Below are 16326 nucleotides of genomic sequence, written 5' to 3'. Positions count from 1 at the left end.
GTAATGTGTGATTGAACTTGCTATTTGCATAGAGAAAGAAGCTCTACTTGTAGTTTGAACTCGTCTAATGCATCTACACAGTCAAGTTCTATGTCTTGGACTGTAATTTGAAAAGATATATGCGCCCCTATGTTCATAGCAGCACTATTCACAATAGCCAAGACATGGAAGCAACCTAAATGTCCATCGACAGGTGAATGGATACAGAAGTTGTGGCATATATATATATATATATATATATATATATATATATATATATATATAAAATGAAATATTGCTCAACCATAAAAAAAAATGAAATAATGCCATTTGCAGCAACATGGATGGACCTACAAATTATTATACTAAGTGAAGTAAGTCAGAAAGAGAAAGACAAATACTATATGATATCACTTATATGTGGAATCTAAGATATGACACAAATGAACTTATCAACAAAACAGAAACAGACTCACAGACATAGAGAACAGGCTTGTGGCTGCCAAGGGGGAGTGTTGTGGAGTAGGGAAAGACTGGGAGTTTGGGATTAGCAGATGCAAACTATTAATATATAGGATGGACAAACAACAAGGCCCTACTTACTGTATAGCACTGGGAACTATAATCAACATCCTGTGGTAAACCATAACGGAAAAGAATTTGAAAAAAGAATATATATTTGTATAACTGAATCACTTTTCTGTACCGCAGAAATTAACACATTGTAAATCAACTATATTTCAATGAGATTTTTTTAAAAAGGTCTGTGTTTTGGGGATGTGGATCCATAACATACTCTCAGTTCATGATCTGGCAGGGAATTTTCCATACTTACAATTTGCATCTTAAATATAAGTTCAAAGAAAACATTTTAATTCTCATAGGTCAGCTTGTATTAATAATGGCTTATTTCCCAGTGTGTTGCTTGCACTTATTCCCATCAGTTTGAAAACTATTTGAGATCGAGGTGTCATATTGACCACCAGTAAACCTCTTTCATTCATCATATCCACAAATGATTGTACTGTTTTTGGATTCCAAAATCAACTGTAGAAGCAATATATTCGTGTTTAAGAGATGTGAATTAGCTGAGGTAGCTTCATGTAGCTGGATTCAGGAAGCTACTACCCATAATTTGAAGCTGTTAGTTTTCTTGAAAGTTTGTAACTTCTCCTATAAATGGAAGTAAGCTCAACTAAAGCAACCTACAAATCAATTAAAAGGCATATGACAAAAAAAGGAAAAACATATCTAAAAGTGATTTAAATTTTAACTTGTTATTACTATAGTTGACACTAATATTAATTCTAATTACTTAATTAATGTTGTTAAAGAAACAATTATTCATTACACTTGATAAAGAACTGTAAAGTGAACTTTATTTGGGACTGTCATGGTAGGTGTAGGAAACACTGCAGTGGAGTTTTGCAGTAGGCGAGAGAAATTGGCTCAACTCTGAAAATAAGGAAGAGTGGGAATTTACAGCCAAGGAGCAGGGTGAGGTTTAGTGGATGGAAAAGTACTAAGAGGAAACATCAGGAGTCAGGAAGTTCTTGGTTAAACCAACCCAGCATGATTCTTGCCGAAGCCAGGAAAGGTAATCAGACATCACCTGATGGATGATGGAGGATGAAGGATCCTATAGGGTATAGAGGGTGATCAGATATTGAGGATGGGGGATTCTGCTTAACTGACTTAGTAGGATTCTTATTAAAATCAGGCAGTCAGAGACAAAGAAAGCCTAAGAGTCAAGGCCAAGTTGGGAAGAAGATTAAGAAGAATAGAAGATTAGAATTTGGTCAAGGAGAGAATTTTGGCAATATATATGTGACCTTTACAAACCAGTTTCACTAAAAACAAATTGGGCATAGACACTGTGCTGGTTAATGATTAATGATTAAACTCCTATTTTTTGAACACTTGTTGAGCTTTTATTTAGTGGGGAAAACTGTGTATTTAAAATATGTAAACTACAAAATATTCAAATGATAATTTTAATACTAATTTTATTTTAAAATATTAAGCATTTAAAATTTTTTTTAAAAATGTAAATTTTAAACATTCTATTTAAGAACTGCAATAAGGTAAATCACTTGATCACATTAAACAGCAGCATGATAATCATTATTCAGCTTCAGCGCTTCAGCTAAAGTCAATAACTCACAAAAGGTAACATAAGTGACAGTAACAAACTCGCAGATATGTCACTGCTTTAAAAAATTACCAATCAATAGCATCGTAGGAATTTTAATTCTTTTGCCAATTTATATTTTTAAAAAATACATAAATATTTAATCTAGCAGGAATTAAGCTAGTTTTGCCTTTTGTGTTTATAAAACCATGACCCTCCATGCTTCATTCATTCCCCAAAATGCTGTCACTTGGACCAACTATATAGTTTAGTCTTGATTCACACCTGTCAAATAATTAAGGGGATCCTATACTCTAAAGCTTCTCTTTGAAAATTTCCTTTCTTTCCTATACTCTGACATCTTCATATTTCTAAGACTTGCTTTCTTCTATCTCTCTTCCAGAGTAATCTTTCATGAACATCATCCACATTGCCCATGTGAAATAGTGTAGCCCTTCTCAGGGATCAGGGAAGAAGGAGAAGTTTTGTGAGTAGAGCAAGGAAAAGGCTGTAATCCCTGGTGTATCAATGACTTTCCATATCATGTCAATTTCTCCATTTTTTTTTTTTCCTGTGATGTTTTCAGAGGGTAGAAAAGTCTGCTGGCTGGCCTGATGGTTGCTGCTATGTCTGTTACTCTGTGTGTTGTTTTGATTGGGTGCATGTGAACTGTGGGTTATGGCTTGGAATGAAGCAACTGAAGCATCTATAGCACACATTTGTTACCAGTGGCCCATTGCTAAAATCATCTTTTAGTTTTTATCTTTATAATTACATATAATTAATAAAATTTGGGAAATACTCTCTGGAAAATAATAGGACTTTTGAGAACATTTTTGCCAATATTTTTATTTTCTCCAACTACATCTTATATTTCTAATAAACTTGTAAGTTACCAGTATGTTCACTTCTAATAATAAAACTCATATAAAAATTGGAATTTTAGTACTGCTGTACTGCAGTATTTAAGATCAGGAATCACTGGCTTCCTGGTCCCTGAGATCTTACAAAGAAGCCTGACTCCCACACTGATCCTCAAGGTAGATCCACCAGTACCAAAAATCTGGGGAAAGAGATGAGAGATGAGGGGATGCTAAAACATTCACCTGTTTGACCTCTTAAATCGTGGGAAAAGTATGGGCTTTGAAGATGGGCATCTGGGTTTCAAAAAAAAAAAACTCCATGTTTTTCCTTATCTTTAGTACTGGGCATAATAATACTTATTCTTCAGAGTTGAAAAGAACCTAAGACGGTGCCTCATGCTTTTTAGGTGTACTATAGATTGGAATTATAATTCTACAGCTATATATGGGGATTCTTATTCCACAGGTAAGACAATGTAGTCTTTAAATTCCCACATTAAAACTAACCTTTTAATGTGCCCCATTCAAAACCCAATATAATGTGCAATCTTTTAATTTCTGCGTTGAACTCCCTTTTCCACCATAACTTCTGTAATTGGAACCATAAGGGAACTTACATGTTGGGCTTATTATACCCTCAAGGCTAGAATATAAGAACTAAATAAAATATCTTAATGAGAAAATACTTGGTAAACTTCTTAAGGGGTGAAGATTTCATCTGGTTTTCTGATAGTGTAATCTTGGTGGAAATTGGAGGAATGCACTAAGTGATTCTGTAATCATGAGAATGATTATTCTACATCCCATCCGAGGCACAGAATGGTAACTGTCTAGGGGAAAAGAGCTATCACCAAAGCACACACATAGTCGTCTTCAATATTGGAAGATGGCAACTGATAGAATTTCTCATCTGTGTGTATTATTCAATGCATCTACAAAATTAGTTAGATAAGGTTTTCTTTCCTTTCGTCATTTGTAAAGTGGAGTTAACACTGACATCAGAGATGAAGAGTATGGGCTTTGGGTGTTATGATTACCTTTAATTATTTGAGGATTAAGAGACCCTGAATACATACAATAGTAACATCAAAGGTTACTGATCACGTGTCACTGTAACAAATATAATAATAATGCAAATTTTGAAATATTGCAAGAAGTGACAAAAAGTGACACAGAGACATGAAGTGAGCAAATGCTGTTGGAAAAATGGCTTCAATAGACTTTGACACAAGGTTGTCACAAATCTTCAATTTGTAAAAAAAATGCAATATCTGTGAAGCACAGTAAAGGGAAGAACAATAAAATGAGATATCCTTATAACCTAACAATGGAGATACACTTTAAAATTGCAAGATGCATACAAATAAAAGTCACCGTTGTAATATATAGAGAACCATAGCATGTGTGTGTGTGCGTGTGTGTGTGTATGACTCTCGGCTAGCTTTTGTTTTATATTAAACTTCCCAAATGCTCAGAGTACTATTAAAACTTGTGCCTGAACCAGAAACCTATCCCACTACATGTAATGATTTAATATGCTATAATGAAGGTATAGCACATCCATGGAGAAATGAAAGATTACTTAATAAATTATACTGGCACAGTTGGCAAGCTATTTGAAACAAGGGCCAATTTATTCCCTCTTCTATAGGGAATATTTGTCATTTTTGCCAATTCAATATTTTTTTTTTTTTTTTTTTTTTTTTTTTGCATTACGCGGGCCTCTCACTGTTGTGGCCTCTCCCGTTGCGGAGCACAGGCTCCGGACGCGCAGGCTCAGCGGCCATGGATCACGGGCCCAGCCGCTCCGCGGCATGTGGAATCTTCCCGGACTGGGGCACGAACCCGTGTCCCCTGCATCGGCAGGCGGACTCTCAACCACTGCGCCACCAGGGAAGCCCCGACCAATTCAATATTTTTGAACGCCCATGTCATGCTTGGAGAACTTCCCATATTATAAATTCTGTTACTCTAGTCAAAATTTGGAATTGTCTCCCAGCCTCCTTTAAAGGTAGATAAGAACATTTGACCAAGACTTCAAAAATTATATCTACTAGCTCATGACTCAGGTCATAAGTTAGTAAGTAAAGAAATGGGTGATGCTTAGACTCCATCTTTTGGCAGGGATGGTAGCAGGGACATCTGATTTTTCTTTGTTTGTAATCATGACCCCTGGCTGATATATCATTTCGCCCCATGCAACCAAAAGAAATTGGAGATGGATTAAAGAATTACATTTTAAAATTTAGATTTTTAAAGCATATACAACAACTAAAATTGCCATCAAATCTAGGCATGAAAAAGCTTTTAATTTTTTAAAAAATGGAAGAAATCACAAAATAAAAATTCATATATTGATAATACAAGTCAAATTATTTTCTATCTCTATAAAAGTATCCAACAAATACAACATGCAATAGATTAATTGCTTTATTATCCAACAAGCTCATATAAGACCTCTGACAACACAAATATTGCTACTGAAAGCTTGAGTTAAATCCCAAGGAAATGAGAAAAGATAATTTACAAAGTAAAAACAAATGGATAATATTTGAGTAAAATGTTCAAACTCATCAGTAATAAAAGACATTTAAATTAAAGCCATGACAAAACATAGTTCATTGTCTGTCAAATCAGTGATATTTTGCTTTTTTAATAGAAATACTTCATGCTGATGAATGTATAGAATTCTGGTTTACTTACATGCTAGGGGAGAGAGTACAAGTTGATACAACCTTTTTTGGAAACAATTTAGAAATGTATATCAAAATATTAATGTCTTCTGAACTAGTCGTTCCTCTCCTAGAAGTATTTTGTTAAGGAAATAATCTGAAGTATTTAAAAAGATCTGTATATATGATGCTTATTGAAGCATTAATTTTTAAAGTACAACAATCTAAAAATTACAGTATGTAAAACAACTTAAATAGCCAACAATAGAGAAATAGTTAAATACATTATGTATGATCACGTAAGTGAATATTACAGAATTGTTAAACTGTTAAAATTATGTTTCTGAAGAGTTTTCAATAACATGAAAAATACACATATTATAATTTAAATGAAAATTGAGGTAACAAATTATATAGTCTGAGCTCAACTGTAAAATACAGAGAAACAAGGTGCGAAAGATGTTAGCAATCAATTCACCTAGGGATAATTTGGTATAATTTTTTCCTGTTTTTTATGTATTCATATTTGCAAACTAAATATTTTTTTTGTAGTTAGAAAAAAGAAGTTCGCTAAAATTAATTTTGTGCGCAAGAACACTGGTTTGACTAAATTTAGTTTAAAACTAAAATGTTAAGTTAAACAGTCCTTATTGGAAACAACTTGATGGAAAAATTAGTTTTTCATTTTTCCATTGCCAAAATCATTTGAGATAATGCTTTTATCTTGTGCCCTGCTTAGAAACCTCATAGGCTCCCTGTTTTTATCCCTTCAAGTCGAAGTCTCTTTGACTGCTTTTCAAGGACTTAATTTTGTTCCATTGAAAATTATTCCTTCTTATTCTGCCTTCTGCTTGTCTATATTCCAATGGGTATTGAAATCACCCTTGAAACTCCATACTTGCTCATATAGCTCATACACACACACACACACACACACACACACACACACACACACACACACCCTTGGACTGTCTGCTCACCAGTATGAGAGAAAATCATATTGTTCATTCATTCATTCAATAAATACTTGAGTCTCCAGGATGGATCAGGTGCTGGAGATACAGAACTGAGAAGGTGAGAAGGTTCAGGAGCCTGCTCCCATGAAATTTTTGCCCAGAGGAAAAGTTATTTAGCAATAATCCTCTAAAGGCCATAAGGTGGAAGGATTCCTCTACAAATGTAAGGTGTGGCACCAGAATTCGGCATACTGGGTTAAATTAATCTGGTACCTTGAGGGGAAAAGAAAAAAACTTCACTGATTTCTATCTTTAGTTACCCCCTCCCCCAATATTTATAAGAAACGACTATGTAAAATGTACTGTATGTGCTATAAAGAAAATGCTGTTGAAGGCATTATTTTTTTATGTCATTCTGTTCTACCCTATAAGGTTTATGTCACAGTTTTATAAAGTATTATTTTAAAAAGCTTTGCTTCCTCTAAGGAATTGATTTGCTTCCTCCTCTTTGATAAGAATAAGGATATGATACATCCTGTTTCCCTTTTTACCCTGACTACCAGGAAGATCAGTGACATATTCTTCAATTACATTGACATCTACACATATTGGCAAACTTACATTAGCAATATTTTTTGATATTGATTTTTTTCCACTTCTAATTGCATTGCTTTCTCTTGTTGTCTGTAACTTCTTGTAAGAAGGCCCAAACTCCTTATGGAAAAAGGAAAGAGTGCCAACGAGATGCTGCCTGCTGGAATGAGGGACTCATTTTTAGCTGCTTTGAGTGGTGGTAACCATTGCTGTCAGCTGAGTCCCTCTTCAGTAACAACCTTTAGTCAAAAAGAGCCTCCTGGGCTTCCCTGGTGGCGCAGTGGTTGAGAGTCCGCCTGCCGATGCAGGGGACACGGGTTCGTGCCCCGGTCCGGGAGGATCCCGCATGCCGCGGAGCAGCTAGGCCCGTGAGCCATGGCCGCCGGGCCTGCGCGTCCGGAGCCTGTGCTCCGCAGCGGGAGAGGCCGCGGCAGTGAGAGGCCCGCGTACCGCAAAAAACAAAAAGAGCCTCCTTACCAAGGCTACATCTCCATCACTGTGGCAGCCTATATCCAATACCCGGTTGACTCAGGCAGAGGTAGAAAGGCCCCAGTACCTTTTTCTCAGGGGAGGACATCCTAGATCAACTGCACTGCAGTTCAACTTCTTCCTTAGCCAACCCTGCATCTCTTACCCTCACAGGTGTTGTTCCCTATAGCACTCACCGGTACATCTCCTTCATGCAAATTTCAGTCTCAATATCTGTTTCCCAGGAAATCCTACCTACAATAACCAAATTAACAAAAAGTGAAAATGGTAATATTACCTATTCGTTACCCATAGGTACTGTCTACCACATCAGGTCAATAACCTCACTGCCCCAACCTCACATGTTGCATGATGTCCATAAAAACACCATCAGTCATTGATCTGCATTTCTGCAGGACTTAGAGTCACAATTCTTAGCACTTAATTCTTAATTCACTTACGTTGTTCGTTGTTGCTTCAGAATGTTATAGAAATATGGCTGTACTTGACATCCCTCAATGATTCTCGCCTGTTTTTTGCATTTATGGTAAGTTTTCAAGTACTAGAAATTTTGGCAATGCTTTTAGAGAGATTAAATTGCCCTCGTAGCTATTGTGCTACTTACTTGTTCATTTTTGGCCTGTATCACTTCTTGTGGAGAGAATGTCATTTTGTTGTCTGGACATTAAAATCTTTTATTCACAAAGGGCAAAGCTCTAGTCTGTACATGGACATTTGTGGTGCTCCTTGAGAATTATGATCTCCTTTATGCTTATAATCAGAATCAAGGTGTTTTAGTTTTCTAGGGCCTCCAAAACAAAGTACCTCTAACTTGGTGGCTTGAAACAAGAAACGGTTATTCTCCTACACTTCTGGAGGCCAAAAGTCCAAAATCAAGGAGTTGGCAGAGCTCTAGGGAAGAATTCTTTCTTGCCACTTCCTAGCTTCCAGTGGTTGCTGGCAATCCTTGGAGTTCCCTGTTGATAAATTCATCTCTGCAGTCTCTGCCTCCATCATCACATGGCTTTCTCCTGGTATATCTCTGTCCAAATGTCCCTCTTCTCATAAGGACACCAGTCATTAGATCAGGACTCAACCTAATCTAGGATGACCTCATCTTAAATTGATCATATCTTCAAAGATCCTGTTTCCAAATAAGGTCATATTCACAGGTAACAGGAATGAAGAGTTGAACATATCTTTTTGAAGGATACAGTTCAACTCACAACAAAGGTCTATCTCACTGTGCTCTTGGCTTCCTGAGCCAGCAAGACTAATACGACAGATAATAATAAGCATCTTCAGTTGAGTAAAATCACTTTTATTTATTGATTGAAATCTGACACCACACCTAGGAAAAGTTCAGAGTGCAATACATTAACTACCAGTAGAGGCACTGCTGTAAGCCTTGGGTCTCCCCCACTGCTTATTTGATGCCTTTCTCATCCCTTTCTCTGACTGTGCCTACCTCTCTTTTGCCTAATGTGTGCTGGGTGCCACATTTGACAGAATTCTATAATTTCCTCTGACCAACTGTACCTTCTTGTTTCAAACCTTTTCTTATCCTTCTTTCTGCTTTTCCCACTTTCAAGTCCTGTATATCAATCTTCAGTATTGTATAAAATGATGAGAGTCATTCTGGTAGCTTATTTTCTAAATTTTCTATATTAAATTTTAAAGTGAAATAAATATTGAACATTAATTCAGGAAGATTTTAAAAGATATTTTTTAAAGTGTGGATTGGAGGTGCTCCATGGGCAAATAAATTTAGGAAATATCAGGTACTAAGTCTCCTCTACCAGATTCACAAAGTTTCTAGAATACTTGGGTTATGAGAATTCCCATAAGCAAACAAAAGCAAACCAACAAAACATGTTTAGCTTGGTTTACGTCAGCATTTTCCAAATGTATTTAATCACAAAACATACTGAGGAGAGCCACATAGTGAACATTTTTCAAAGCCTGTCTGGGGAACAAAATAAAACTGTCATCATCTTAGTATCTCTCTACACACAGAAGGTTTTTCTAGATTAGTCTATGATCCAAAATGATTAGAGGCAATAATGAGAACCTCAGACAATAGCACTGGTTTCTAAGGGAAAGGCTCATCACCTTTTAAAATGTATTTTGGCATGGATATTAAAAATATGGATTCCACGTTGACGGAGTTTAAATAACTTCTCCACAATTACAAGCTACGTGTCTTTGACCAAATTATCTAATCTCTCTTAGCTCAGTTTTCTCACTTATAAAATGATTATAATGACAAAAATATCTACTCACAGCATGATTATGGAGATGGCACAATCCATGTGAAATGACTAGGATGGTCTTTATCACACTGTTCATTTTCAACCTGAAGACTCCTGCTTGTACTCCCTTATTCTCTCTTACATCACACACACACACACACACACACACACACACACGCACACACACACACAGAGCATTATTAATGCTAAAATCATATTGAGTGGTGGATACCTCCATTATTGCTCTATCTTAGAGTTGGAACTTGCTTTTTGGCTTTGTAAAGGACCCTATGCTAGGAGTCAGGCTATCAGAACTTGAGTTCCAATCCTGAAACTATCCATCTGAGAGATCTTGAGAAATGAATTTTCCTCAGATTTTGTTTTCTTTACCTGTAAAATGCATGCAGAATGCAAAAGATCATCTCCATTCCCCAAATTTGAAAATCTAGTTAAAAATTCAACAACTAGATTCCAGTATATCTGGCATTTTGTTGTCCTGGACAAACACTTTGTTTTCACATGCTGCATAACACTTCCCCAAATTGTAATAGTTTTTACTTTCTGCTAGTTGCTGCCCTGACAGCTCAAAACTTGAGAGTGTCACATTAAGATGATCTTATAGGATGCCAAAAAGATTTCCAGAAAAACATTGAAATGTTTGAAATACATTTACCAAGGACTATCCTCATTTCACTGTGGGCTTGGATATCAGGCAGCTCAGTGTAGGGTTAAGGGCATGGATCCGGAATCTTAAGACCTACATAATTATCTCAGTTCTACCACTTTTCATTTCCTCAAGCTTCCTGTGCCTCAGTTTCCTCATCTGTAAAATGGAGTCTCTGCCTTCATAGAGTAGTGATTGTAGGATAATATGTGTAAAGCACTGGTAAAACAATGCCCATTGTCCAGTAGGCGCTCAATACATGTGCGCTCTTATTATTACTAGGTGATCCCATGATGAGAAAACCGAGGCTCAGAGATTAAAATGCCATTCCTGGAAGTCACAGAAAAAAATTAATGATAGAGCAGCGACTGGATTCAGTTTCTGCTCCTGATTATCCCTCCTTTTCCTCAACAATTGCATTCCAGCAAGGTTGGCTGTAAAGCCAATCTTAGTTGCTTTAGTTATCCAATTTGATTACTCTCTCTAAAGCCCTAAATCACTTTGGCTTACTTCTCAAAGTAAATTAATTTTTTCAAATGAAATCTTTTGATTCAGTGATTTTTCTGGTAGGTGAGATGTAACAGGAGGTTTCTATAAAGATGAAATACAAAAAAATCAATTTAATTCAATTTTAAAGATATTTATTATTTATTATTATATATATAAAATTTTATTTTAGACCTTATTAGGGGAAAATCTATTTCCCTTCTCCCTGTCCTTCTAGTCTTTCATGAGAAGATTCTTTGCCAGACCTCAGCATGGGTGCATTTATTCACACGACAATATTTATTTAAAACCTGCTATATTCCAGAGACCGTTCAACATGAAGAGGAGAGAGTGGTGAGCAAGACAGGTAAAGTCTATGTTCATGGAGTTAATGTTCTAATACAGGGGTTGAGAACTATGGCCTCAGTCAAATCTGGCCTGCTGCCTGTTCTTGAAAATAAAGTTGTATTGGAACAGAGCTGTGCTAACTCATTTATGTTTTGCTTATGGCTACTTTTGCATTACAATGATAGAGTTGAAGAGGTGCCACAGAGACCCTATGGACCTCAAAGCCTAACGTATTTACTGTATAGCCCTTTACAGAAAACAGAGTCCACCCCAGCCAGTAGGATAAACTAGTGAATAAAAAATAGACAAAGTTATTTTGGATATTATAAATAAATTAAAACAGGATTATATAACAGGGATAACAGAGAGAGCCTTTATATTTTGGGGGTTATCGAAGGACTTTCTAAGGTGGTGACCCTTAAACTGAGATGAGCGTAACAGGAAGGAGTGAATTATGTCAAGGACCAGGTGGCGAAATGTTTCTGGAAACAGGAACAAGTACAAAGGACTGGATCAAGAACTGTCTTTGAGAGAATGTTGAGCATGAGGGCAAGACCAATAAGAGACAAGTTCAGAGAACATGCTGTGGCTCAATCACCTGGGCCCCTATTTGAGGAAGAGTGGCATTTGACTTGGAAAATTAGGGAGAACTTAACATCTGCTACATCAATTTTTTATTGTTTGGGGATAAAGACTAGTGTCCATAGATGACCTTGCTCTTCTATGCCCACCGCAGGCTATATAGCAAAGTCATCCTTTTCTGTATGGATAAAAGTCTGCATATTTCTTCCTCCTTCTTCTCTTCTTGCTATTGGGTGGAAAACTCTGGGTGCTTTTGGTCTGAAATCCTAGGTTATGAGAGGGACCAGGGAAGTTCTGCCCAATTCTCCAGTTTTATCAGTAATAGAGTTGCACTATGTTTGAGTTTTGATTTGGCTTACTGTGTGATCCTGACTACAACCGAGAGAGGAGAGGAAAAGGCATTAATCAGTAGCCTCATAGCCATATTTCTTCCAGTTAAATGGAATGCTTTTGCTATCGTAACATAGAGTTCAGTGCAAATTTCCACAAATGTGACACAATTTACACACAGAATACGTGAACCAGCTAGGCAATATAGAATCTAACATCATATCCTAAAATGTAATAATGAATTTTCCTGTGATCTGCATTTTAAACCGTAATTGTCTATGTAAGTCAGGCTCAAATGAGCAAAGAATAATTAAAAAGCCTACTGGACAATGGGCATTGTTTTACCAGTGCTTTACACATATTATCCTACAATCACTACTCTATGAAGGCAGAGACTCCATTTTACAGATGAGGAAACTGAGGCACAGGAAGCTTGAGGAAATGAAAAGTGGTAGAACTGAGATAATTATGTAGGTCTTAAGATTCCGGATCCATGCCCTTAATTATTGGCATTAATGCTATTCATAATATTAAATACATTAAATAATTTTTAATAATTATTATTCATTCATACAATTGAATTTAGTGGCAAAGTTGAGATCCCAATGAAGCCACCTGATTCTAGAGCCCATGCTCTTAAGATATGGTCCTCATAGCAACGATGGGAGTCATTGAGGAGCAAGCTGTGTGCTAGAAAGGAGGTGCATGGGCTTTGCAGTCATGTGGATCTAGATTCAAAGCCAAGATCTGTTTCTCACGGGCTGTGTGATTTGGAACATCTCATTTGCTTAGCTGTGCAATCCTGTTTCCTCATCTTTAAGTTGTGAATAAAACACATAGTTCATAGGATTGTTCAGAGGATTAAATGAGTTAAAATGAGCAGAGCATCAAGTACAGCACTGCCCACAGGGTAGGCATCCCACTGGGAACACCATTTTTATAGTTGCTATGTTTACCTAGCAATAGAGTGAACTCCAGCTCAAAGTAGTCATATATTAATAATCACCTGGTCAAGTTGGGTTTGAATACCTACAATGTAACTGATACAAATCTTAAAAGAAAAAAAAAAAAAAACGAAATGACAACAACACCAAAACCCAAAACTGAAATTCTGCAGAGGAATTTAGAACTTATGTATATTAGTTTATCATAGCTCTGATACCCACGCCCCATCACAACAGGGGCATGATGATGTGGTGAGTGTCACAGATGTGAATCAGTGGATGACACCGAGCCACACATCAAAACACAGAGAGAACCCAAACCAGAAGTAGGGAGTTATTACATAACTGAGTTGTAAGCAGTTAATCCTGTCATGTGGAGCCACATTTTCCTTAGTGAAAACTTCTGTAAGCTTTATGCAGTGCCAAGGTAAAGAAATCCAATCAGTTATATTTAAAACAAGAAACTCATACTTGTTAAACCCAAGTTTTATTTACAGTCAGTTCCTGTGCCTGGAGTAAGAAGGTGAAATAAACAGCATCCCTAGAAACATAGGCCAACGCAGGGTCTGTTTTTCCTTGGATGTTTCACCTTTCATATTGGGGTTCTAGGTAAAATCAGGATCAAAATTTGCCTCTCTGTGACAGAATTTTCTCATAAGGTGAAAAAGTTTCACACAGGCTGTCATTCATCTAGCACTGGTACACGCGAGGTGATTCCTTAGTTCTTTTAGATTTGTTTCTAATCCTTTCAAAAAGCCCATAGGACATTGTTGGGGATCCTGAGGTTCAGACACATTAACTCACAGGATCACATATCTGGCACTGAAGTAGCAGAGTTTGGGGTTTAGGTTCTCTGGTTTTAAAATTCTTACCCTGTTCTCCATGCGATGCTTCTTTATTCTTGCAGGTGATGAATAACAAGCATTTCAATCTACCAGTAAAATCTAAAGTTATCCAGAAGATATCACTTGAGTCTTCTGTGGGCTGATCAAAGTTTCTGTTCATATTTTTATAGCACATTTTCTGGTGGCAGGTAAAGAAAAGGAATCAACGTATACTTCCAATTCTCTGTCTCCATCCTCATGGCCATATCACTTGAGGAACTAGCATTAGAAATTCAAGGACTTTAATTAGTTATTTTTTTGCCATCCAGATATCTGTTGGATCAAAATTTCTGTAGAAAAAAATTATCTAAGCTAGCTATTTGTCAATCATTTAAATATTTCTCAGTCAGATGGTGTGTTGGAAAGGTAAAGCTGTAATCTCAAAAATTTTTATCATGTGTCTAAACAGATTTTTTTTTTGGTTCTTCAAGTCAGAGTGAAGGCTTTGAGTTAGAAGAAAGATGATAAAAATATAAGACCAAAGTTTGTTTTATTCTAAAATTAACTTCTTTTGGCAAATTCTGTTAAGTGGAGGAAAACCTGTGGAGTGGTGGCTATTGAAATTTATTTAACATGATCCTTCATTTGTGACTTGGCACCTCTGGTATATATCTGGATACTTTTTTTTTAATGTGGAAAAAGCAAGAAATGGTTAGTAGTTTGAAAAAATAAAAAAAGGGATAACAGAAAAAACACCTGTACCATTTAAATGAAAAACGGATAAATTTTTATGTCTGTTTTTGAAACCATGCAAACAGAAAAACACATGGTTTAATTTTATCCATTCACTATGGAAATTTTAATGAATAGAGATTCTGAGCATAAAAATATACAATGCACTTCACCTGGAATAAGCTGTGGTCTGAGTGGGTAAAGAGGATATTCCATAGCACCCACCTTGGACCATTTGGAGAATATGGCTTATATGTAGAATTCCATCCTATACCCTTGAAAGTTCTGCTTCTAAAACTCTATGATGGGGGATGAATTTTAGACTATAAGAAAATATGAGGCCACTGGTGAACCCATGAAAGCTGTTATGGAAAGTCCAGTGGATATCTGGGGACTTTGACTACACAGATTCTCTTTTCCTTCCTCTGATTTCCCACTGAGAGACCTTTCCTTCCTATTCTACAAAATCTTGCTAGAACCGTCAATCAAGATGCCACTTTGTCCTGGCAAATGGAGCACGTTTTGTTGGGGTTAGTGCCATATATACAGTGTTAACTGCTGTAGCTCCCAGAAGATTGTGTCTTAAGCTGTGTGACCCAAACATGTATTCCATATTCCATGGCCAAGTACCTTAGGAAAATTTCATTTTCCTACACTCCACCCAATGACTGCTATGTTAAGGAATGCTTTTCACCCTTTCCTTTTGATTCTGTGGTATACCTCAAATTCTAAATGCAGTATTTTCAATCTCTTTCTTGATCTTTTTCCCTCACTTTTTTCATCTAGTTTTATTGATATATAATTGACATACAGCACTGTATAATTTTCAGGTGTACAGCATCATGATTTGACTTACATACATCATAAAATGATTATCACAGTAGGTTTAGTGAACATTCATCACCTCATATACTGATAGATACAAAATTAAAGAAATAGAAAATAAATTTTCCTTGTGATGAAAACTCTTAGGGTTTAGGCTCTTAACAACTTTCATGTATAACATACAGCAGTGTTAATTATATTTATCACAGTGTACATTACATCCCTAGTACTTATTTATCTTATAACTGGAAGTCTGCACCTTTTGAGTGCCTTCATCCAATTCCCACCCAACCCCCGTCTCTGGTAACCACAAATCTGATCTCTTCTCCTGTGAGTTTGCTTGTATATTTGTTCATTTGTCTTTGAAGTATAATAGACATACAACATTATGTTCGTTCCTGTTATGCCACATAGTGAGTTTTTTCTGTACATTGCAAAATAATCACCACTATAAATCCAGTTATATATGCCACCATACAAAGAATTACTTTGTTATTGACTATACTTTCCACACTGTACATTTTATACCTGTGACTCACTTATTTTGCAGCTGGAAGTTTGTACCTCCTAATCTCCCTATTTCTTTTTTTTTTTTTTTTGCGGTACGCGGGCCTCTCACTGTTGTGGCCTCTCCCGTTGCGGAGCACAGGCTCCGGACGCGCAGGCTCAGCGGCCA

The sequence above is a fragment of the Physeter macrocephalus genome, chromosome 7, assembly GCF_002837175.3.
Source record: "Physeter macrocephalus isolate SW-GA chromosome 7, ASM283717v5, whole genome shotgun sequence".
NCBI classification, from domain to species: domain Eukaryota; kingdom Metazoa; phylum Chordata; class Mammalia; order Artiodactyla; family Physeteridae; genus Physeter; species Physeter macrocephalus.
Note: the sequence above shows the minus strand (reverse complement) of the source record.